The sequence below is a fragment of the Callorhinus ursinus genome, unplaced genomic scaffold (assembly GCF_003265705.2).
Source record: "Callorhinus ursinus isolate GAN/ISIS: 27379988/994484 unplaced genomic scaffold, GSC_fseal_2.0 scaffold7, whole genome shotgun sequence".
NCBI lineage: Eukaryota > Metazoa > Chordata > Mammalia > Carnivora > Otariidae > Callorhinus > Callorhinus ursinus.
The window spans coordinates 34,300,700-34,326,076 of NW_027397069.1; the positions used below are offsets into that span (position 1 = coordinate 34,300,700).

A 25,377-nucleotide genomic window follows, 5' to 3' on the forward strand; every position below is an offset into this window, starting at 1 on the left:
TGAATTCTATACCACAGCATACAGAGTTTTTACAGAAACTCTGAAGTACTTAGACACAGCTATATTCCATGCTGTCTGAGTAACTGGAATGCAAGTAACACTCGACTGAGTCACACACAAGCCAAAGACTAATGCTTACTTCTGTGTTTTTCATGCTTCAGTGAAGGTGGTAAAAATGAACAAAACAATTTGAAAGAATATTTGTCTTTTGAAAAAAAAATCCTGTCAAGATTTTAAATCAAAATATATGTCATAAGGAGGGCCAAATGTTTCATAGTTTTCCCATCAGCTGAGGGAGACAACTTGACTTTCAACTAAGGGTTGCTTTTTGGTTCTTAAAGTATTATTTACTGATTTTAGTCTGAGGTTTTGGCCAAATTCTGTGCTGGGAAGACAAATTGATAAGACATTTGAAGGGAGGGGTGCCTGGGTGTCTCAGTTAGTTAAGTGTCTTCAACTCAGGTCATGATTGCAGGGTCCTGAGATTGAGCTGCACATCTGGTTCCTGGTTCAGTGGGGAGTCTGCTTCTCCCTCTGTACCTTCCCCCTGGCCCCCATTCATACTCTCTCTCAAATAAAAAAATCTTAAAAAAAAGACACCTGAAGAGAATGGACCACTTTTAGTTGGAAGGCAGCAATGGTAAATGGTTGTATTTCCCCAAGAAGGAAATTCAGAAAATTCATAAGATTTGGAAATTGTATAGAAGAGATTCATGAATCAAAGTACCAGCTTGACATTATTTTTTAAAAAACAGAGGGAGGGGGAGAGAGAGAGAGAGAGAGAGAGAGAGAGAGAGAGAGAGAGATTTATGCCTGTTTTATTAAGTATGTTTATGCAGGCAAAAAACCAAGCAGGAACATCTGAGGTCTTTTTTGTAGGCAACACAGCAATGCCAGACATAGGTTGTATCTTGGTATTCTTAGGTCACTTTGTCACCTTATCACTTTGGGCAAGCTTATTTAATCTTATTTCCATCACCTATAAAATAAAGAAACACAGAATAGGAATCAGGGTTAAATGCTACAAAATATCTAGAGCATGAAACACATTGAATGCCTTCCATAAATGTCAGTTTTATTCTTTCCTCCCCGTATTAACCTTGACCACTAGCCTAGGGGTGGAAATGATGACACCAAAAAGAAGGGTTTTGTAAAATTTGCTAGGTTACAGGAGTGGGAAATTGAAAAATAAGAAGTACATAGAATGATTGAAATGCTTTTTCACCAAGAGTTCTCACTAGTTCATGATTTGAATTCATGCCCATCACTGCTATAGATATTACTTAGGAATTATATTGTAATGTCATCTAATGGCCAACAGCCCATTCATAAGTCCCATTGTCTGTAACTGTAGCCACCTTACAGGACAGTATTGATTGCAGGAGCTGGAATCACTGCAAATCAGCTGTATTGAAATAGGTGAATTAGTCTCCTCATGAGAAAAAAAGAAGCAAGGATGATTTTCAGAGAAATGATTAGGATACCTGTATCTGAAGTGTTATTCTGAGGTATTTTTGTTTTGGTTCAGAGCCCTAAGATTATAGTTGATACCTTTGCTCTTTTATTTTTTTAAAGAATTTATTTATTTGTCAGAGAGAGAGAGAGAGAGAGAGAGAGAGCCAGCGCACAAGCCGGGGGAGGGGTAGAGGGACAGGGAGAAGCAGACGCCCCCGCTGAGCAGGGAGCCCAACTCTGGGCTCAATTCCAGGACCCTGGGATCATGACTTGAGCTGAAGGCAGAAGTTTAACCGACTGAGCCACCCAGGCATCCCTATTTTTGCTCTTTTAAAGACAAATTAATCAAATCTTATTTTTCACTAATAAACTAAACTTCTCTAATAGCTACTTCTTTGGGTTTCAAATGGGAACAAGTTCTCTTTGAGGGGTCAAACATGCCTAGCTCAGATCTTATTAGTGTGTTACTGAATTGCATAATTACTTATTTTGAAGTTACTATAGATATTATCCCCCCTTACCTAGTGGTCTAGTAATCTACATCACTAAATAACCGAAATTCTAGTCAGTAAGTGAATTGAATAGCTGGTTGGGCCTCAGAAACGCTGAAGCCAATATGAGAAACTCATTCACATTGCCCATGTTATTATTTTTCTGTAAGAAACTTAATGGTGTTATAAAACTGAACATTATAGTTGGAGAGTAAAAGCTCTGGCTCTTCTGATATTTCTCATTGTGCTTTTTATGGGAAATAAAATGAAATAACATAGGGGTGAAATCATGTGGTTTAGTGCTGTTGAGATGACAACTTTAGCAAACAAGGTATGCTACCATCAAGGAGGGCTGGAGAGGCATTAGGCATTATAACTGTCTCTTCAGTTGGGGGAATAAACTATGTGGAAAGAGTTATGGGGTGGAAGTAGTTCAAATCTCTGTGGGCCCTTAAATATGAGGTTTTTGCTTTTATCCCTTAGGTTTTTGCCTGGATTCTAATAGCTAAACATACATCCAGGTATATTGTTATTGAGTCACTTTCTTTACAATTCGGTATAGGTTTATTGAAGAAATTAATAATAAGCCATGTTATTAACGTTTTGACTTGGCTACAGATTGAGTACTATAAATCCATAGAGTATAAAGTGAAATACCTAAAATAAAAATCTGCCAGTAAAGACTGGGATCACTTTCCATGTATGTTTCATAAGTTAGATATAGATCTTTGATGTGAATATTAAGAAATAGAAAATAAGAACCATCCAAGTAAGTAGACAAAGGGTTTTTTGTTACCTTAAAAATAAGATCAGGATGAAAATAAGTTTACTTAAAATTGGTAATTCCAGCATAGAACCTCTGGAACTGTTTTTGACATATGTCCAAAATCTTAAATCTTGTTTCTGTGTTTTAGATTTAAGTAAAACATATTCCCTTAAAGGATTACATTATACCTCAGAAAATAATTAGAAAACAATTTGAAAGAACATGAAACTCAATAACCAATAAATAATACTTAAAGCCATTTTATTGGGAATGAAAGTACATGATTATTTTTATTTATCATGAGTCACTAGTTAATTGATACTCTAAGTGATATCGGGAAAAAAAATGATAAGGTGTCTCTGACATACCTGAGAGGCAATATTGACAGCAAATGTCCACTACAATTTGAACCATGCCAGAGAGTTAAATAGCCTACTGATTTTTACATACGTTTTGTAAGTTTAATGTTTATATGAGTATTAGTATCTTCATTATGCAAATGAGGCAGCTAATAAAGGGTAGAGCAGGATCAGCTGTGTGTGATGTCAAAGGCAATGATCTGACAGCAACAATATACTGTGTCCTTGTAGGAGATACTGAAGGCACAATTGTATTGGTTGTAAAAGTAAAGAAAGGATGTTTGAGTGCCCGTCTATAACTGATATAAGATTTCTAATATGCAGAAAAGATAACCACGGTGTAATGAACAGCAGTGGCATTTTGATTCACAACCCCTGAATTCAGAATGATTTCCCTTTAGTCTATGAGCCTCGGTTTTCTCATCGGTAAAGAGAAGTATTCATATCACCTTCTGGTTGATCCATGATAATCATATAAGATGTTGTATGTGTTTTGTCAATTACAGAGCACATACAGATGTTGATTTCTTATTATCATAACTATTAATTACCCTAGCAAGGCGGAAATCAGGAAGCAATTTTAAAAAGTGCTCCAACCTTGCTGTCTAAACTCGAGCCTAGAGTTGTTCTATTTATGAAATTGTTTCTTAGGATAATTGAAATGTAGAACATTTGTCTCTAATAATCTGATTAATGTTGGAAGATTAAACATATGACAGACTAAAGTGAATATGAACAAATTCCAAGGTTGTGGCTGCCATCAAAGATTCTTGGGCATGTAAGCTAAAATCTGTATGTACCCGTAAGAGAACGACACTGACAGCAAGTTGTACAAGTCATGGCAATCCTCATATTCAACAAAACATGATAATATTTGTAGTTGGAGTTTTATAAATTTTAGCTTTTGTAATTTCGAACAGTGTAGATTTAAATTGGCAAAATCTATACCATATTAGCTTCATCTCTTGCATTTTTCATGAGGGTTTTTGTGTAGATAAGACATAGATTTTGTTTTGAATTTCAGTTTTATGTACTTTTATAATATTTAAGTCATTTAAATAAAGAACATATGTGATTTTAAATTTCATTGCACCAAAGGGATGTAGAATTTATTTAAATTAATACTTGAGTTCAAAGATGTTATGAATTTACAAATTCATTGGAGGAGGAACAAAGTGAAACACTGTAGGAAGCAAAGGAGAAAGAAGTTGAAACTGAGTCATTTTATAACCACTGCCACATATAACATCAAGGATTGAGGAAAAGTACAATTAAGTTCTAAAAATGATAACACACTTTTAGATCTACAGTCTCTCTAATGTTCAAGAAAAATAATTTCAGAGATTATAGAATTACTTTATGTGAACACTGGTTCTACCAGCTCCTAGCTGTGTGACCTAGACCAAGTGATTTAACCTACCTATATTTCCATTTTTTCATCTATAAAATAGTACTTGTATCAGGTTATTCATAAGAGTTAACAAATGTGAGCATCTAAAATGTGACTGATTCAAGTCTTTTGTGATTGGAACATACACTCGACGTAATAGCATATGTTCTTTTTCTCATATTTCTTTCAAGTTTAACAATTTTCCTTCATTTTTCTTCTTCAGCATTTCAGAACTTCATTGTAATTTTATACAACCTTTGCTTTTATAGCTGGTAACGCTTAGTATAGTTAATACTATTTTTTCTCTTAAAGTTGCACAACATTCTTTATTCACCCTCTAGTGAATCTATAAATTCCTAACCTTTAAAATGCCTGCCACGTGGTAAGCACACGGTGAGTACCAAATAAGAAACAAATAGCATCATTATTTTTAAGTTCAGTGAAAGATTATGCCTTCTGATGGATGTTTAATCCAAGTGTTTACAGTCAAGAAACATGTATTCAATAATGAAATTTTACAGTAGTGCCCCAAATTCCTCCTATTTAAAGTGTTGATGAGGACCAGCAACATAAGCATTCCTTGAAAGCATGTTAGAAATGGAGACTATCAGGTCCCGCTTCAGAAGTAATGAATCAGATGTATTTTTACAAGTTCCCCCAGATAATTCAAATAAATATTAAAATTTGAGAAAGACTGCCCTAAAATATTCTTGTCCAACATTAGTCATCATTTAATCTACCCTTTCAACAGATACTTAGCAAGAACCTATTTTGGTTTCTTCAAATTTTTCTATTCTAATCATTTGAGGTGATGGTCAATGCAAAGCGGGCAAAGGTTGATTTGGAATGACCACACTAAGACCTCTGCAGACTAATTAACATCTTGGCTTGAGCTAGGGGAGAGGTCACAGAAGGAATTTAGAAAAATAAGGACAATCTTGTGAATTTGGGATGCTAGTAAATTGATCCATGACAGGTGTGACTGATTGTACTTACAGGTACACTAAAAGCTCCAGGAACAAACTGGGTAAAGAAGTGACACCAAGTATGGACTTGGTACTTTTTGACCCACTTGAAAAGGGACCAAAAAATAATGTTAAAATGCAGGTAAATGTGGGGGAGAATATTCATGTTCTAGAGGACTCATTATTTGACCAAAGAGGTTCTTTATAAAAGTAGCTTCCCTTGTGTATTTAGAATAATTTCATTTGTAACATGTGACTAAATAATTCTATTTCAGGAGTTAGTTATTTGTTACAGTATGACTTTTTATAAAAGGAAATTACATAATTTTCACAAAACTATATTGATTGAAGGCAGAATGCAAATTTGCTTAGCCTTCATATATATTCATGACCTAGTGCATTACACGGATATGGTGTATGTTCAGAAAAAATTTGTTCAATAAAAATTTATTGAATGGAACTTGACTGAAGCCTTTGGATTCATTCACCAGAGACATTAAGTTCTTCAGATAAATTACTGTGATCTCATCATTGAAGAAAGGACAATTGAGGGTTTGTAAATAAATAGCAAACTTAGAAAAAAACAAATAAAAATATAATTTATATAAATAAGCAATTATATTTCTGTACTTGTATATAATTAAAGTGAAAGAAGACAAGTGATATTTGAATCTCTAATTATACATCCTCCACACACACTGTTCCTTCTTGTTGTTATAATATTCTGCCTCTGAGTGTGGAATTGGATATTAGAAAATAGTGCAGACAGTATTAATGATTTTTACTCTTCCTTCTTTTGGCATATATAGTCTAAAACAACCTTAAAACTTTCTTAGGTGAAAAAAATTTGAATGAAGGCAATGAATACACAAAAGAAGGCAGAATGTGTCTGTTTTATATAGAGTAAATTCTGTCATCTTTCTAGTTATGTTGTCTAATTTTATAGCTACCATTCTTCTTCCATGCCACAAATTAAATATGATTCTGGGGCATCTGGCTGGCTCAGTCCATATAGAGCATGTGACCCTTGAACTTGGGGTTGTAAATTCAAGCCCCACGTTGGGTGTAGAGATTATTTAAACATAAAATCTTTTAAAAAATTAAATATGATTCTATTATTAATATTAGAAATACTTGAAATATTAATTCAAATGTCAGAGACTTCCATGACAATCATTGAGTTCCTTATAGCGTTCTTTTCATTGGAATATAGCTAGAGTTGTGTTTCTAAGCTGCTCAGTAATATTTTTTAAACATATGTTTGATAAAGAAACCAGTCTCACAGAATTCAGAATGCCCTGTTCTCAACTCAAGCACTCTGAACCCTAATATTGTGTATATTTCAAATTATTAAACACTTCGTTTTCTGCTGGATGAAGTGACAATTATACTCTCATGCCAAGTCTTCTTAAGACCTCCTAGGACACAGCAATAACTCTCCATTTTTAGGGGAGAACAATTGGCCAGTCTGTCAAAAGTTTAAACATTATTAGTTGAAAACATAAATAGATGAATAAATGAATAGACATTATTAGTTGAGATACTTAGCTCATCATCAGGGTTTTCTTATGACTTTTGTCAAAATTCTAAGCCATTTTATATCAGCCTTATAAGGAAAAATCAGGAAGAAGATATAAAAGAAAAACAAAACAAAACCTTGTTTTATCACTACTGAATTGTCCATGAAAGTTGAATCACTAGGACATAGTTAGTAGATGCTTGATAAAATTTGGTGAATGAATGGATGGCCTGCAGACTAATCTTGATACAGGATATTATCTGAATTTGTTTGCATACCCATTTCTAGAAGCTGGGTAAAACTGAACTGCAGTCTAAAATGATTTGAGATCCAAGAAACATGAGTTAATACAGCATATTAAATAACACTATGACCTCATCCACAGAACTAGAGATAAATGTCACATCAAGTCATTCAAGCAGAAATTCTTGTTCTTTAGGCAGTAACTCTAGGAGGAAAAAAAAAAAAATGATGAAATAGACCAAATCCCCTATCTTTCACATTGCAGAGTAGCTGCAATTCCTAATAGTGAGGCTCAGCAGCTTTTGGGCTGATCAGGCTATTTTGGTGCTATATCAAGAGAAAATTTTGACAGTCTTGGCTCGCAATTTAACCTCATTCAGAACTGTTACAATCTGGTGGGGGAATATCCACGGAATACTAACCATCTATCTTGTTTTAAAACCAGCCATTCTCTCATAAATAATAGCTGTATTTCATGCATGATCCTCTTTTTGTTCTGTTGCTGCAGAGGCAGCCAACTAAGCAACAGAGAAAGCAAAAGTAAACTAACATATTCCCAGTTCTCTTGGCATCACTGATGAAAATGTCTATGATGCTTAGGATGATCCAAAAGACATCAGAAGAAAAATCGTGTTGGCTTGTGTTGTATAAGTAAAGTGTGTGTAACAGGAGGACGGAGCATGGACAGCCAATGTTTGCCAATTGAGAACAAAGCTTGGAGGGAGAATGTGTTATGGTGCCACAGCGTGCTACAGTTCACAGAGACTAAGAGATGAGCACTGAAAATATTTTTAACACTCAGAACTTGCATTTACCATTTATATTCTAGTAATGGTTGAATTACTTACTATATTAAAATTTATTTCTTAAGGAAGATTAGAAAGCATAAACCTTTCTCTCTGTAGATTAGAATAAAATGGGGTTTTCAACATATTTGTAAAATTGGTACTAAGAAGATTTATTCCTATATCCTTTAATCTTTGCTTTCATGGAGCATATCAACCACTTTTTTAAGGCCTACAACTAAGAATCCTAGTGGAGGGTTTTAGCACAGGGACTAGTAAAGCCCCTTCTTTGAAATACAGGCAGTCCTGGTGTTACACACTGGGGAAGGACCTTAAAAAAGACCGTTAGCTGAGGTTCTGCAAACAGATCTTAATAACTGATGGGAAAAATACAATTGTTCTGTCACTTTTTTCCCCAAACACTGAAAACTCTTTTCCTGATGGCTATACAGGTATAGGGAAATAAGCAAATGGTAAAACTACTATTTATTAGTACACTGAAATTTGAAACCTCAGAAACATTGAGGATTAAAGTATTTTGTTTCTTTGTGAAACAAAACAAAACAAAAACAAAAACTTACCAAGAGTAATTTAAAGAGTGCTTACCTTTTTCATCTCATCATAGAATTTGAGTAGTATCTTTTCTTTCTTTTTTTTTTTTAAGATTTTATTTATTTATTTGAGAGAGAGAGAGAATGAGAGACAGAGAGCACGAGAGGGAAGAGGGTCAGAGGGAGAAGCAGGCTCCCTGCCGAGCAGGGAGCCCGATGCGGGATTCGATCCCGGGACTCCAGGATCATGACCTGAGCCGAAGGCAGTCACTTAACCAACTGAGCCACCCAGGCGCCCTAGAGTAGCATCTTTTCTATGTCTTAGTGAGTTGTCATGCTCCTTTCCAAGTGTGGACCAGCTAGCAACATTTTATCCATTGCAGTCTCAGTGGTTTAGAGTCTCTGAGAGTTCCATTATTGTGACCTTTTTGCCAGAATCACTTCTTCCAGGACATCATCATCCTTTCTTTCACAGCTACTTCTCTCAGTTACATTAATAATTTTGCCTTCCCTAAGTTCCTCTAGCTGTAGATCTAAAGTCTCCTGAACAGTAACAGGATCAACACTCCACACTCAGTTTTCTTCTATAACTCATTTATATTCTATCCAAATTTTACTTGTAATGCTATCACTTTTTCTTTGCTGTATTTTCATCTTTGTTGGCCAACTGCCTCTTTTAGTTACCCATTTCTATAAAATGTCATGTGGGTTTATCACTGGGAGACAGAAGGCAATAGAACTATATGCTTTGCTGTCTGTGCATTTTGAACGAAGTACCAAGAGTGGTCACTGATAAATACATAGTGATTTGTGGACTGAACAGCTAGCAGCAAAGTTTATACTGTGTAACTTTACAAACTGTATGTCAGCCACTGTGGTATCTGAAATTTGAGCCATGTTGTTGGGATATTGGTGTTATTTAAATCATGGTAACTACAATTCATACATGTAGGAAATGTATAAATGACCCTGCCTGTATACATAATTTGTTAATCAGTTACATGATTTAAGATGCTTTATACCTGTAGAATAAATTCTTTTAGGTTCCTTATTAAAAATAAAAACATTAAACAGTCTATAGAGGATATATGGTTTGTTCTCAACTATAGTTATGCCTATATAGAATTTGCCTGAGTAGAGTGTTAACATTTTCCATAGTTATAAGATGATTAGAAAGAAAACCGTAGATTATATCCAGCTTGGTCTCACAGGATTGGCTACTAGGGTCCTTTGGGGTCAAGGAGCATTTTGTTTTGTTTTGTCTTGTTTTTCACCTTACAGATAGAGAAACTGCACTTTAACAAATGACCTGTATAAGTGATGAGGCTCTGGGGCATTCAATCTTGTTAACTAGGCTGATAAGAAAATACTAATCTGTCGACCCCAACTGGTTGTTTGCATTTGGCAGTTCCTTTGGACAAACTCATTCAGTTAAGAGGTGAGTTCATTTTTTGGAATATTGCCTATTAGTTACAGAAATAGAATATATTAAAAGTTAACTCTCAAAGTATTTTCTTCAATCAAATAAGCATACTCAATAATTTGTCTCTCCCTATTTGAGAAATATTTCTCTTTAGATCATGGGTATCACTTAATTAAATAAGCACTTTATAACCTTGGTGTGAAATGAGTATTGACAAACTTTAAGTTTCCAATGCTTGTTTGTCAACAGTGCTTATTAGTGGCTAAAATTAATTCATTTTTAACCCTTCCCTTGTAAATACTTGAACTTTACAGTTCATATGGCAATATTCTACATATATTTGAAAATTGCCTGCACATTGTATGTGTATATTGTTTCTTTAGTTTTTCTTTTGCTTCCTTTAGTTATTTTTGTGGTTGTTGTTGACAATCTTTCTTTAAGGACCTACAGTATTGCTTCTTTGTAGAGAATAGAAAGCTTCTTAGCATTCTCAAGGGTGATATTTACAGAACTCTACCTGATTATTTTTGTACTGGGAATATTTCCATCAGGAAGCCATTTTAAATTGTTGGTGTAAGTCTTCATTCATAGAATGACTTTTTCCTCTGAAAGGAAAACACAGAAAGTAAAATTTTATAACTTTTGACCCCCCATAGTAAGGGTATGTGTTAATAAAACTTCTAACTTCTAATCAGTAATATACTCCCAAGTATAAGACTAAATGACAACATATACCAGGAGCTAGTGAGGCATAAACTTTAAATACAGGCCCTACATTTAGATGGGATTTGTATGGGCTAGAAAATTAAAACAGACTAAAATTCTCTTTCAAACTAAGTTGTCAACCTGTTTCAAAATGAGTGTTCCCAAGACATGGTAATAAATTGAGTTACATCATGTTTATATTGGGAATCTTATAAGAGCAGGTTTCAAACCAGCCTTCTCTGGTGTTACATGGATGCAGCTCTCAGAGTGTCTTGTACTAACATGATATATACTCTGACATGTTCCATTTAAGGAGTCCTTTGAGCTTATTTTTCTGCTGCCCACTTCCTTGTCAACTTTCTTTCTTATTGCTAAATGAACAACACTCTTGATTTAAAAAACAAACAAACAAAAAAACCCATATTGGGCTCATGATATCTCATAAAGATACTTAGTAACGAAAAGCCACAAAACTGATTATTTTCCTATAATTCTCTGTATATACTTTATTTTAAACAGTCATAATTTCCTTTACCCAGTTGGAGGCTGATATTTTAAATTAATATATAGACCCTCTTTTCTTAATAATGCTAGTGACACATTTTTTGTTGCTCTAATTAGTTATTTAAGGCTGATATAGGAATGCTTCCCACTAGACATCACTAAATGTACCTAACCCAGTTATGTTTCCAGACTGACTTTTGTTATTGTAACATGATTAAAATACCACATCAATTATGCAAAGCTTTATAAAATGGAATTCAACAGAGGTAATAAATGCACATTAATAAAACATAAATTATTAATCTGTATATTCTGTTGAATGAGATGCAGAATATATTTTCAATTCATAGAGATTAACTGTACTTTTTATACAGTTATTATCTTTAATCTTATCCAGCTAAAAAAAGAAAACCTTTTTCTTGGTTAACCAGGATTCAAGATCATTGTCATTAATTTTATTTTAGCTTTATAATCTAATTTGAATAATTACTTGGTACATTGGAGAGCTCCAGAGACATTCTAGTATTTTTTTAGACTTGGGTTTTCCTTTCACAAAGATCAAGTAGAAATCAATGTCTGAAAAGACAGAGTTTCAGAAGTTTGCTGGTAATTTTTATCTAAACATAGCACTGTAAAATTATTTGGTCTGTATATTTAGGAATTTGTAAATGGGTATAGCTCTGAGAACATATATTTGTGATTTTTTTTTTTTTTTGAAGAGGCAACAGAGACCTGGGGATGATAAGAAAGTACCATTTGTAAATTTGGCTTTTTAACTAGGGAATTTTTCTCCAAAATCTGAGAAAAACTTTGAAATCTAGAATAAGGGATAGTAGAAGACAAAAAAAATGAAATAATTGGTGAAGTTTTGATTTAAAAGTTAAACCACAACTCAGAGAAATATTAAGCAAAATTAAGCAAAATTCATGAGTGTACAACACCTAAATTATTTATAGGCAGCCAAACAGAATCACTGATTAAAAGACAGTTAAGAAAAATCTGACAAAGTAAAATAGTTGAATTCCTAGTTCCAGTCAGTCTCCAGGAAACTATTCAGTAGAGTACAAATGTTACATTTCAGATATTAATAATAAATTTAATACTAAAGTTAGGACAGATTTTACCATTTTAAGAACAAAATTTTTGCAGTACCGGGAAGTGAATACAGATTACATTTGTAGGGTTTCAACATACCCCAAAATTAATCATATAAAACAATATCCAGTTCTATGAGACTGCATTAACCACAGATGTACTTGCTTAAATGCATGACAAAACAACACAAACAAAAATCATTACATTGCTTAAAGTATTATCACCACAAATAACCGTTTTTTACACAAAATTCATTCTTGAATTACCAATGTTCTCTATATCCTTGTCTTTTCATTTCTTTGAGTCAGTCTTACTATTTCCAATATAATAAATTGAACAATGTTTAAACTCCAGGACAATTAGGTATGGGTATTCCTTTTTTCCAAAATTAAATCAGAGATTTCTTTTATCATCACTACTACCTTATTATAAGTACACCTCACATTAAGTTAGATAGATTGACAATGCTTTAATAGTTTGCTAATCAATAAGTTACTGTACTTTTTGCAAAATAATGAAACTTATTTCATTAGATTTTATAACAAGATCACACAAATAATTTCAGGTGTTTATAATGCACCGATACCTGTATCACACCTAATATAAATAAATATTCTTCACAAATGGGTTAATTCATAGGTTGTGCTTTTGTTGACACTTCTATCATCCACTCAGCAGTGACTATATTTGTTGACTACCATCCTAATAGGCTGTTAACACTGGGCAGTTGATTCAAGGCAGTTTGCCTAAATATTAAAAATTTGCTTTTATTGGGTGCCTGGGTGGCACAGTCGGTTAAGCATCTGCTTTTGGCTCAGGTCACGATGCCAGGGTCTCTGCGAAGGAGCCCCACATCAGGCTCCCTGCTCAGTGGGGAGTCTGCTTCTCCCTCTCTTTCTACCCTTCCCCCCTGCTCATGCTCTCTCCATCTGTCTCTCAAATAAATAAAATCTTTAAAAAATTTTTTGCTTTTATTTTATAATTCCTTCTGAAATCCCAAATTGTTTTATTGATTTTGATTTGCTAATTCCCCTTAATGCAGAAAGTGGTTACAGTTACATGACAACAGCAGTAGACTGAAAACTAACACTTCATAGAAATATAGTTTAATAAATGGCCAAGTCAGAGTGGTACATAAAGAGGGACCTTTGAACAATGACTACCAGGCCAAAAATGTTGCTAATGTAGCCATGTGTCCATTAGAAATGTGATTTTGAAAGTTTTAACTCAAATAGCCTTTTCACACATTTTCCACTAAAATCCCAAAGTTGTGTTCTGAAGCCTATGTGAAATATATTAATAAGAATAAAATATTACAGTTTATTGGGTACTTGGTTAAAATTTTGAGTGCTTTGACAATGATTTAGGAATGATAAAATCACATTTTAAATTAGTGCAAATTTTATTAATTTACCAAGATAGTGTTTCTTTTCCCACTTAAGATAACACATTTAGAAACAATTTTATGTTTCACACATTTAATCATATTTTTTAAATAGTCTCTTTTTAATTTTGGTTTTAAGTAATCCCAACAGGGGGCTCAAACTCATAGCCCCGAGCTCAAGAGTCACATGCTTCAGTGACTGAATCAGGCAGGTGCCCCTCATTTCATCCTATTTTTAAGAGTAAAATAGTAATAGATTTCTGAATATTATAATTTCTTAATATAACTTTTCTTTCCTACATGATAAATGTATCCTAACTGCCTTGCCTTTTGCACTCTTCCAAAATCCTTGATTCTAGTCCCCTCATGCTGATCTTTAGTATTTATTTAACATACTTTAGAGGGCTGGTACCAATTACATGCAGATTTTGTTAACCACCCATGAGCCTTCCACTTTGTCCACTATTGTAAAGTGATATTTTCTTAGTTTCTTATTTGTGGACCAGATCCAGACTGGCCACTACATAACTGTAGTAGAAAACTGTTTTCTGATTTATTGGAATGTTACAAAAGATTTATTCATAAAAGTGAAGAGGGGCTCTAGATCATAAATAGTACTTTATTTTGATATGCTAGCCTCACTCTCTCTCTTAATAAAGGACCTTCAGCATTTTAATTCATCAAATACATATTGAATTTCTACAACCTCCAAGGTGCTATGTTTACACTTTATGAAGATAAATAAGACATGGTTCCTGCCATCAAGAGGCTTGAAGTCCAATGGGAGGATGAGATATTATACAGGAAGAGCTATAATAAAAGATTTTTTATAAAAGTTCACAAGTTGGAGAGATTACAGAGGGGATATATATATGAGGCACAACTGAGTCCTTGAATTTGCCACTTTATAGCCAAGTAAGTTTTAGGCCAGTAGAAAGAGAAGGAAGGCATTGTAGGAAGAGCAAAGGCTGGTTGAAATACATTAACGCTTGTGATGATCAATGAACCAATATTCTAATTTTGCAAGAGAAGCAGCAACAGGATCAGAAGAGATCTACAAGAGATTTATTGAAGGATAAAGAGGAAAGAGCTTGGGGAAGACAGAGAAAACCCAGAGGTCTCAAATTCAGGTCTCAAATCTGAGGTAGGTAAGGAGTTGGAGAGACTCAGGACTCAGTGCAGGTCTGAGAAAAACTTGGCCAGGCTAATGGCACAGCTGGGAGCCAAGGCACTGGCATGAGTCCTCCTGCCACTGTTAGCCTTTGATAGGAAGTAGCCCAGGGAACCTTGGCTTCAGTATCAATGCACAGCCACTAAAGACTATGCCCAACTGTGGCTCCTGTAGAAGTCTGAAGGAGATCTGAGTGGCTGATGTGCATTGACATCACAGCCATCTGGAAGAAAGCCAAGCAGTTTTGTTAACTGGAACATACAGAATATAACACAGGTAAGGAGCTACCTCATGAGGGGCCTGAAATGTCATACTTTGCCATGTGTACTTTATCTAGTGGAAAGACATTGAGAAGTTTTAGACATTTCTACAGAACTATCATTTAGAAAGAATTAACATTTGGACCTATATCTAAATTAATATACACATAATGAATATTTATAAGGGGGCAGGTTGGCTGCACAAACAGATTCAGTATCTGTTGTACTAACTCCACTGAAAAAAAACGATGCCCTAAATATTAATATTAAAAGTTAATAGCTGTGAGTGAAATGCAATTGACAAAAGAATCAAAGACTCAGGGAGAGACAACAAGTAGAACTAAAGAATGGGAGGGAACAGATATGATTCTGAATTTAAATTTCTCAAAGAACGTTAACATCATCCATTTACTCATTCAAAAAATATTTACTGAGCATCTACTATGTGCCAGATACTATTTTAGCCACCAAAGATCTGGCAGAGAACAAAAGGGACAAAAATTAAATTCCTTTTTAAATGGAATTTACATTTGAGAGAGATGAGACTGAAAATAAAGGTAAGATTTTTATTAAGTGGTGATAAGTGTTAGGAGAAAAATGAAGCAAAGAGAAGAGAAGTACCAGGGAGGTGACGAGATTAGCTGCTCTTTAAAAATAGTGATCGGGGGCACCTCATCAAAATGACATTTGAGAAACAAACACAGAAATAGCTGAAGATGCAGGCAAATGGATACCCGAGGAAGAGTGAGGGACGGAAGAAAAGCAACAGGGGAAAGGCCCTGAGGTAAGAGCATTTCTGTCACATTCAGTAAACGCAAGGGAGCCAGGGAGATTGGAGAAAAGAGAGTGATAGAAAGTAGTGGAAGCCAATGCCAGAGAGTAGTGATGATGATTATGGAGTGGGGGCAGGTATCTTTTATGACATCAAATTAAATGTTGTTATTTTGAACAGAGCAGTGACATGATCTCACTTTGGTCCTCATTCTGCTTATTCTTTTGAGAAACTACCACAGGAGAGCAATTTCAGAAATAGGACAACCTCATTCGAGGCTCTTCCATTACCAGGCAGGAGATGTTTAGTAATGAATGTGGTGGGAAGAATTCAGATTTTGGATAAATTAATCAGACATGATCAAAAATTAAACACTGCTACCCTGTCATTTTTTGCACATTCACTTCTCAGAGGTTGAAGCAATGGCAATAAACATGCCTTAAGTTTCTTTGAACAGGACAATTAAACTCTATATTGTGCATACATTGAATGTAGCTGGTGATCAGTCTTGAATAAGACTTTCATTTCTATTCCTGTAGTCTTTTGAAAAGTAGTTTTGTTTCATGAAGTTTTATGATCAGTTCTATTAATAGTTTTCACAGAAACTAAAGAAGACTTTGTAGATGCAGATTCATTTGTCACAAACACTATTTCCTTTCCTCATAGTTTTGCTGCTGGTTTAAAAAGCACTTCAGGTGAGAAGTCTTGCCTGACCGAAAGCCCACACCACACCTGTGTTACCACTCTGTATGCCACAGCCTATTTTGCCTGTTATGGCACCTCTGCTTTGTAGTGCTTGCTGATTTAAACTTCTGTCTTCCTCTTAGCTGACAAGCCCTTTCTATTGAATGAAATTCTTTCTTCTGCTTCATCACTCAGCAATTTGATTTACCAAAGCATGTTTCTAGTTCTTCACATACCAAAAAGGTATAGCTTCTCACAAATGTACTAAATGTTATCTATTTCCACAAATCAAATGCCCCGCTATGCTAAATCTCTACATATGGACTCTCTCCCAAATAAGAGATTTGCTTTTATTCTTGTCTATAAAAGATCTCTAACTAAAATAATGCAGGTAAAGTACTTAGAGCAGTATTTGGCACATGGAACGTGCTCAACATGTTTTTCTCCCTTTACTCTAATGACTGTAATCATTTTCCTTTTTGAAATGATTGGGAGAATAGAAGTTATAAGTGGATTGCTTTAGGCAATCCACATATTTGCTTATTTTAATTATTCTTTTTTTCTTTAAACTTTTAATTAAGGTTAAAGCTTTTCATATGTGAAAATTATATTAATAATACATTCCTATCACTGCCTTGTCAATACTTTTCGTCAATTCTTTCCAAAGTTTTCGAATCTGTAAATTTATAGGTTGCATAATGTGGCTGGATGGTACTCCACAAAGTAGAGTAGCAGTTTCTTACAGTTTTGACATATCATGCTGTATTGGTATTTTCATTTGTTATTAGTAGTGGTCACAGTATTGTCATTCACTTAATCATTATTTTCTTGAATAAAAAATTTTGAAAAATTCTAACCAAAATATTCAGATGGAGTGTTTTATTTGCTCATAAGGAAAACAATGGATATTATTTAAAAGATTTTAAAATCTAAATCAGAGAGTGTATCAGGTTGTGTGTGAAATATAGAAGAGCCCAGAAATAAATATATACATATGATGACTTATAGTACAGAAAGGTGTGATGGAATTTCAGCTAGATGGGAAAATAAATGGAGATATTTTAAGAAATGTTACGAAATGTGCCTATCGAAACTACAAGAGAGAACATTAGTGATTTCTCAGTTCCTCCAGGAAGAATGAACTGTTATAATAGAGAAGCGAGAGCTGGGGATGGCAAAGCAAGTTTGAAAAAGCTTCCTAGGATCTCTACTCCCTTCCTTTATGAGAACCAGATTTTAAAAATCACATTTTTCCTTTAAACAATTAATTGAATTAACTCAAATGTTATACTATATAAGAAAGTAGGGATTTAAAAGGAAAAGAGTATAGAAGGGAATGTCTTAGAATCCTCTTGTAACTTACCCAGTGAGCATTAATAAAAGCTATATATATCAGATTGGTTTTTGTTGTTGTTGTTTTAACTGTATATTTCCAGAAAATCAAAACATTCCCAGTTCCTTTCCTCTTCTTTCCCTCTTTCATAACTGATTTCAATAACCTTCCTCTTTGTGCACCCACAAGAAGAACAATAATCTTGTTCCCCAAAGAAAAACAAATGTACTGAATTGACTGTGAAGTTTTGAGCAAAACAAACTACTTCCAAAGAGAGAACTAAATGTTGAAAATGATACATGTAGGAGAATTATACTGTTTGGTATCCTGAAATACTTTCAACATTTGGCTATCTGCTTCTAAGCATTTGATTTTTTTTTCCCGAGCATTTGATTTTAAACAAAAAGTTGCATTTTTTTTCTTGTCTATCACACTAACACACTAAGGAATTGCAAACAGAAGTATGCATGATAACTGATCCATTTCCCATTGGAACAACACAAGGCATGTAAAAAATGTCTATACTTAGGATAAGCAAATTCTGGCTCTAGCTCAGGTTTACAGTGTCTGATCAGGTTCCAGGGGATTCTCCTATTCTCAAGTGTTAGAATAAATAATATGTATTGAGAACCATAGTTCCCATAAAAGCATTTTTTTAGTTCAAAACAATCTTTTACATATTAATACTAAAATTCTATACTCTTAATTCTTTTTATTCAAAGATTATAAATCACATATTAAGGGCACATCAGACGGCAATACATCCTCCAAATTTTTCTCAATTTTGCTTGACTTTTATATTTTTACAGTTGAGTAGAACCACTCTATAGCACTTGTCTCGAGTTTTCTTCCCCTGGATAACCTTATAAATGAAACTATCTGTAGGTGTTTCAGGATATAAATATCCTGTTAGATGATTTTCAAGATATAACTCTCTTATATTGAATTTTATTCCATAATATTCACTATTATAGGGAGATAGCTAATAGATTTTTTTATTATTTACTATTCAATAGCCAAACGCGTGCTTCTTTGTAGAAATTTTGGAATATTTACCTAACACCACCACCAAATCTTGAAAGTATATTATGTAAGAAATTCCCTTCCTGCCCCTTGGATTCCAGCATGCAGAACCCCACCCTCCACTCACAACAATATGGGACTGCTATCTTCATTAGGTCAGCAAGCACTCCTAGTCTGCTCAAAGGTACATCTCTCAATTGTCTGAAATAAGCCTATGCAAAACTCTTTAGTTTCCACTAGGAACTCAATTACATTGTCATATTGTCACTTCGGCAACTTTACTAAGATTTTTGGGGTAACAGGTCGTTGAACCATATGTTCCTTAAGTATTCTCTTACTACTGAATAGTTTAATTTTTTCTTGATACACTTTTAATAAATGTGTTTTATTTGTCTAGGAAAAATTATTATAAGTAACATTGCTGGATAAAAGATTATGATGATTTTAGCTTCGATAGATACTATCATATTACTCATGCCATTGATTTTGCCAATATTAGAAATAAGTTTGGATATTTAAAATTTTGCCAATCCAGGTGTCAAAAATTATATTATATGTAATATCCATTGGCTTTTTATAGCATTTGTTGAGTTTTACTTTTTATATTTCGGCTTCTGTGATTTGGAGGGTGGTCATCGTTCATTTTGTTTAAGAAAAATCACTGCAGTAGTTAGGCATGAAACAGGGAAATGAGATTACCAGTCTATTAAAACTGATCATTATACTGTCATTTAATAATGTGGTTCTTCCTGTTTTCTCTATTATGCCCATGTATAGAGGGCTGGGCAGAGAAAGCTGATTTTCCTTAAAGAGAAAAATCCCTGAAGAGAAAATGCCTTTTGCTTTGGAAATTAGTAGGAATGAATATGTAAATCTTAATGTTCAGATTATTGCTTCAATTTGCTAGAATGACATTTTGTCAAATATATTCCAGACTACCTAGAGTTTAGGAGCTTGATAAAAATGCAGACCTGCTCCAGACCTTTTGAATTAGAATCTCTGGAAAGTGAGGGTAAGGAATCTGCATTTTAGCATTGCCCACATGCAAACTATAATTTGAGTGCCAATGCTGTGGGGAAAAAAATAAAAGAACCAATTTATATGTAATTATTAGATTTTGCAATCAAGAGCTGAATTGAACAAATAATTAGAAATACCTACTACAGACCACAGTTTTTTTTTTCTAAAAAAGAGAGCTATTAAGATGCATAATTTAAAGAGAAAATATACGTTAAGACTCAATATGATTTTCCATGTCCTCTGCATAATTTATGCAGAGGACATGGAAATTGCAGTGCTTAGGTGAAGCAGGATAGGCTCAACATAAAACAGTTGTTTTGCTTATTCTATACAATCACTAAAAACAAGCACAGCAGGTAGATTCCTGAAACAATTGTGAGCCTGAAGAGGAAAAGTTTAAAAATAGGAAAGGCAGCTTTCATGTAAACTGTAAAGTGTTAATACTTCTCACACTTAACAGTGAAAGGCTGTCCAATTCCCTTTACATTCAACGTTTTTGATTTCACAAACCTCCATAATATCTGTTGGCAGATTTAAATGAACTTTTTGGAAACTGTGAAGGTATAATGAACTTCTCTTTTTCTTCACAGCAGTTATGCTTAGCAATACTTAACATCAGATGGAAGTCTTATGATTGGTGCCTTTATTTTATTTTAAAGATTTTATTTATTTATTTGAGAGAGAGAGAGCAAGGAGAGGGGCAGAGTGAAAGGAGAGAGAGAATCTCAAGCAGACTCTGTGCTGAGTGTGGAGCCCAATACAAGGCTCAATCTCAGAACCCTGAGTTCATGACCTGAGCTGAAATCAAGAGTCAGATGCTCAACTAACTAGGCTCCCCAAGCGCCCCTTGTGATTGGTGCCTTGAAACATTTCTTTTTAGATGACAGAATCAGGGGTAAATACTTTTTAATTTAGCCCATAATAAAACAAAGTATTAATATGTAGCTATTAAAAACCTAAAAACATAAAATATGTTAATAAAAACATATTAAAAATATGTAGCTATTAAAAACAATTCAATAAAAACCAAGAGATTTTTATTGAATTGAGAAACAATCACATTTTATTTAAAACATATATTCTTGTATTTATAATGTATTCTATCTAGTTTAATCTTCATATGGTGGCAGGGCTGATAAAAGTCAAGAATCTGCTAATTACTCAGAATGTGCTTGAAGCATTCTGGATCACAGAATGTCAAGAGACTGAGGAAATCTTAATGGTCTCTCTCAAAAGAGGTTCTTAGTCTTTTACTTGAAGATGTAACAGAACAATGGATAATATTCACATGCCTAACATATTCCTATGAATATACCCTGCTTTTGACAATCCCAGGATTTTTTCAGAGAAGCAGAGCAATTAGCACCACAGATTTTTTTTTAATCAATTAATCTGCCTAAATCTGTTCCCATTAGTACTGTTTATTCTTAGCCTCCATAAGGGTAAAAAAAAAAAAAAGCATGAATTTAATTAGAGGAAATTTCCTCACAGTAAATACATATAATGATTTCTTTACCATAAATAAGTTTTGTGGTCTGCAAAAAGCAAATTCAGAAAGAAAGGAGCTGGTCTATTACAGGGTGTGAAAAGCTCTAGCAAGAGATCAAGCTGCTCATTGTCAGCGTGGACTGGGAAGTAAGGCAAAGTTAAGCAGGTTTGAAACCAGCCTGATCCTACTCAGGCAGGTTGTAATCTTATGAACCTATTATTTTGGTTAAATTTTTTGTAATTTGTAGATTGTTAATTACAAAATATTTGAACTTTATTTGATTTGATTTCATTTTTTAAAAAGATTTATTTTAGAGAGAGGGAGAGAGAGCAGGCACACACACGTAAGTGCGGGGAGGGGCAGAGAGAAGGGAAGATAAGCAGACTCTGTGCTGAGCATGGAACCCTATGAGGCTCGATCTCACCACCCTGAGATCATGACCTGAGCCGAAAACAAGAGTCAGACGCTTAACCCACTGAGCCATCTAGGCGTCCCTGAACACAATTTTTAAAACAATTGCAAACTGAATAGTACTTCAAAATTTATTTCAGTTAGGTTGCTATTCTCTTCACCACTGAACACTAACACAGAAAATAAGGGTTGCCCTTACTTCAACTCACTTCTGTTTATTTGGGATTTTGGAGGAATTGGTGGGGGGGGGGATGGAGAAAACTACTGTCACATATGATGTTCTCTTTATTAACTATATCTTTTTTGAAAGAAAGTATATTTGCAGTTATTCAAGAAATTCATTAGAATATAATTACTAATATAACTGATATAGTAATTATAATGAGTAATATTAGTTTTATGAAATTGTAAATTAAATGCCCTTTATTATATGCCTTAAAAAGTGAGCATTAAATGTGACGCAAGTGGTTTTATTTAACTTTCATTTTTACAAAAACATTACTGTAGCAACATCCTCAACTTCAAAATGTTAAGAAAGTTTAAAAATTTAAGGAAGGAAGTTTTATGTTGTTAAAAGATAAACTGGGTTTGTAGTTTCATTTGAGCTTAGTGGGAAAGGCTGTAAGTCCTATTAGACTCTGACTAATGGCTGCCAAGTTGGCCAACTTCTGGCTACTGAAAAAAAAAATCCCTTCAAATATCTTGTCGGGTTTCAGCTGGGACAAACAGTAAATATTCCTGGCGGTATTTAACAACCCCTTGGAGGCAGGCGGCATCTCCAAAAAGGATGCAAAGGACATTACTCTCTCAAGATCCAGAACCACTCCCAAAGATAACCAAAAGAAAGGAAGCCTCGGATAATCCCGAAGAGCTGGCACTACTTAGTAGGACCCTAGCCTCAAGCGGGGTGCAACCCGCATTTCTATTCGGCCATATTTTTGGGCCTGATAGTTGTCGAGTTCTCAGGATACAAAAAAGAGACAAACCGGAAGGCAATAGCTGCTCCTGGGAAAGAAAGGATCCACAACCATTGGGTACCTGAAAGAAAAATTCACAAGCCACAATTCGAACATCTGATTTGAACACGTTTTCTCGTCTGCCCATCCAAATTTGGAAAGGAAGGGACAACATGAAATTTTACCTTCTTCCCTTGATCAGGCACCACAGTAGACACCTAGGAGAGCTGGCTTTGGTAGGAATTCTCACCCTCTGCGGGTGTCTGCCAGTTTTCCCAGGATCCTGTCCGTTAGGCTCCAAAGTGAGTGGGCTGTTCCAGGGGCTTTCATCCTGGTCACTAGAAACTGTAAAGGAAGAAAAAACAAATTTTCCTTCTACCCCCAACGGTGAGTGTTTTGCTGTGACTCCTTTATCTCTAGGGCACCTCAGTAAATATTTATCTAAAATGGTTAAAAGTTTTCTCCTGTGGCCACTGTAATTTAGGATTATCTTTGGCAAGGTTAACCTGATTGTTCAGCCTTAAAATTTTACTCACCCGAGGCCTCCACTGGACCTAGTTTAGTTTCAGTCAGACCCAGTCCAACCGCAGATGTAGCTTGGTTTCTAAGTCAGACCTAGTCCAACCCTGGACCGAGCCGGGCTTCTGAATCAGAACCAGTCTGACGCCGGAACCATTCTGACCCTGGACCCAACCCGGTTTCTGAGTCGGACTCAGTCCCAATCCCGGACGCAGTCCGGTTTCTAAGTCAGAACCAGTCTGACGCCGGAACCATTCTGACCCTGGACCCAACCCGGTTTCTGAGTCGGACCCAATCCAATCCCGGACGCAGTCCGGTTTCTAAGTCAGAGCCAGGTTGACCTAGGAACTAGTTCTGTTTTTAAGTCAGGCCAGTGAGAAAAAGAAATGCTCAAATACAGCCTGGGAGCTCATAATGCAAAAGCGGCTGAGCTAGGATCCTAGAAGGACTTTGTCACTACTTCCTGAGGAAGCAAGAAAGCAGCCAGTTCAAGGGGTTCAACAGGTACAGCTTGAGGCACTGAATATTTATTTGCTTGCTGCTCCTAGGGCTATCGGGGTCTCCTTTGGTTCTCCCCTCTGACACGAGAACTGTTAAAAGAAAGACTAAGGCAATATTAAAAATTTTGAGTTTATCTGAGGAAGAATTGATTCAAATCTGGCAGCATCCAATCTAGCAGACAGAAAGGAGCTCAGGGGAGTTGTACAAAATAAGACTTTTATAGGCTGGAGGGAGCAGAAACAAGAAAGTTACACTAGGTAAAAGAGCGGGTTGGTTATTGCAAGTTTACTTTCCTTTAGGGGATGACAGGGGTCTATCAGGCAGATTACCTCACTAGTGCTGATCAGCTGATTCCTGATTGGTTTAAGATTCCTTTTCTGGGAAAGTTGAAAGTGTAATTAAGTCTTGGTTTGGTGATAGGGGACTTAGTGTAAGCAATCCATTTGGGCCTCCTGCCTTGCTTTTAATATTGTGCAACTAAATATAGTTTAGAGACCTTTCTAAAAAAGGATGCAAGGTTTAAATTCAAGAGATGACAAGAAAGTAAGATAAACATTCTGATAGGATTAGTCTTTCATATTTTTACATGTTGAGATGATTTAAAATTATATTTAGTGTTCTTACATGTATAGTTGATGAATTAAATGTACCACTTTGGCAAATATTTGAAAGAAGTTTATTTTTGCTTTATTTTTTCTGCTTTCAATTTTTTGCTAGATGATTCTAAACTGTAAACAACATGGTGTTCAGAAGTGAGTTTGAGATTTGGGATCAAACACACCTATTCTAATGCAGGCTTTGCCACTTACCTGTAGAAACAAGAATAGGCTATTTAATATTTCTTTGAAAAAAAAGATTATTTATTTTAGGGAGAGAGAGAGCACGTGGGGAGAGAGTCTTGAGCAGACTCCTAGCTGAGTGCGGAGCCCTAAGCGGGCTCGATCTCAGGACCCTGAGAATACCTGAGCCAGAAACTGAGATCTGAGGCTTAGCCAACTGCCCCACCCAGGTGCCCCAGCTATTTAATATTTCTGAATTTCAATTTCCTCATGTGTAAAATGGCAGTGATAATATCCAAACTTTAAAGGCATTGTGTTAAATGTAATAAATATGTAGCTCCTAATTTTCTAAACACAATAAATATTCTCTTATTTATTCTATAGAGATCATATATCAGGCATCTTTGTATATCCAGCGTTTAATATACTGCATATACCTTGTGCATGCAAAGCTAATTTTTGTTGATAATTGCTTCTTGAAAAAATAAACTTCTAGTGAATACGCTTTACATAAAAAATCATCTGCTAGAATATCCTCTTATTGAAGTAAGTTTTTAAAGAAAATTTAAATGAGGTAATATTTACTAAATGTATGTTGATTTTATCAGTACTATTGTTTGTGCTGGCGCTATGTAAAATTGGAAAATAATTAGCATTGTTTTGTACTTAATATGCTTGTTTTACACTGCTTTCTTGGGCTATTCTATTGTAAAATAAGTATGTGCAGGAATTGAGGAATTTGCCTAGGAGTTAAGAGCAATCGAAACTGAATGCTGTGTCACCACAACTCGTTCTACCAAAAGAAAGTAGAAAGGAACTGTGAA

The 25,377-nt window shown here is 34.8% G+C and overlaps 1 protein-coding gene and 1 long non-coding RNA gene across 14 annotated transcripts in view; one reads left to right on the forward strand and one right to left on the reverse strand.

Annotated features, from left to right (window-relative positions):
- The window catches only part of PCDH9 (protocadherin 9), a 921,308-nt gene that overhangs the window by 133,988 nt on the left and 761,943 nt on the right, over positions 1–25,377 (forward strand). The gene's annotated exons all lie outside the window — the stretch shown is intronic.
- Positions 808–23,484, reverse strand: LOC141373106 (uncharacterized). Its single transcript, XR_012378770.1, has 4 exons — positions 23,291–23,484; positions 22,940–23,099; positions 10,465–10,552; positions 808–979 (listed from the first exon to the last, which is right to left on the reverse strand). It is a non-coding gene; the product is annotated as an uncharacterized lncRNA (long non-coding RNA).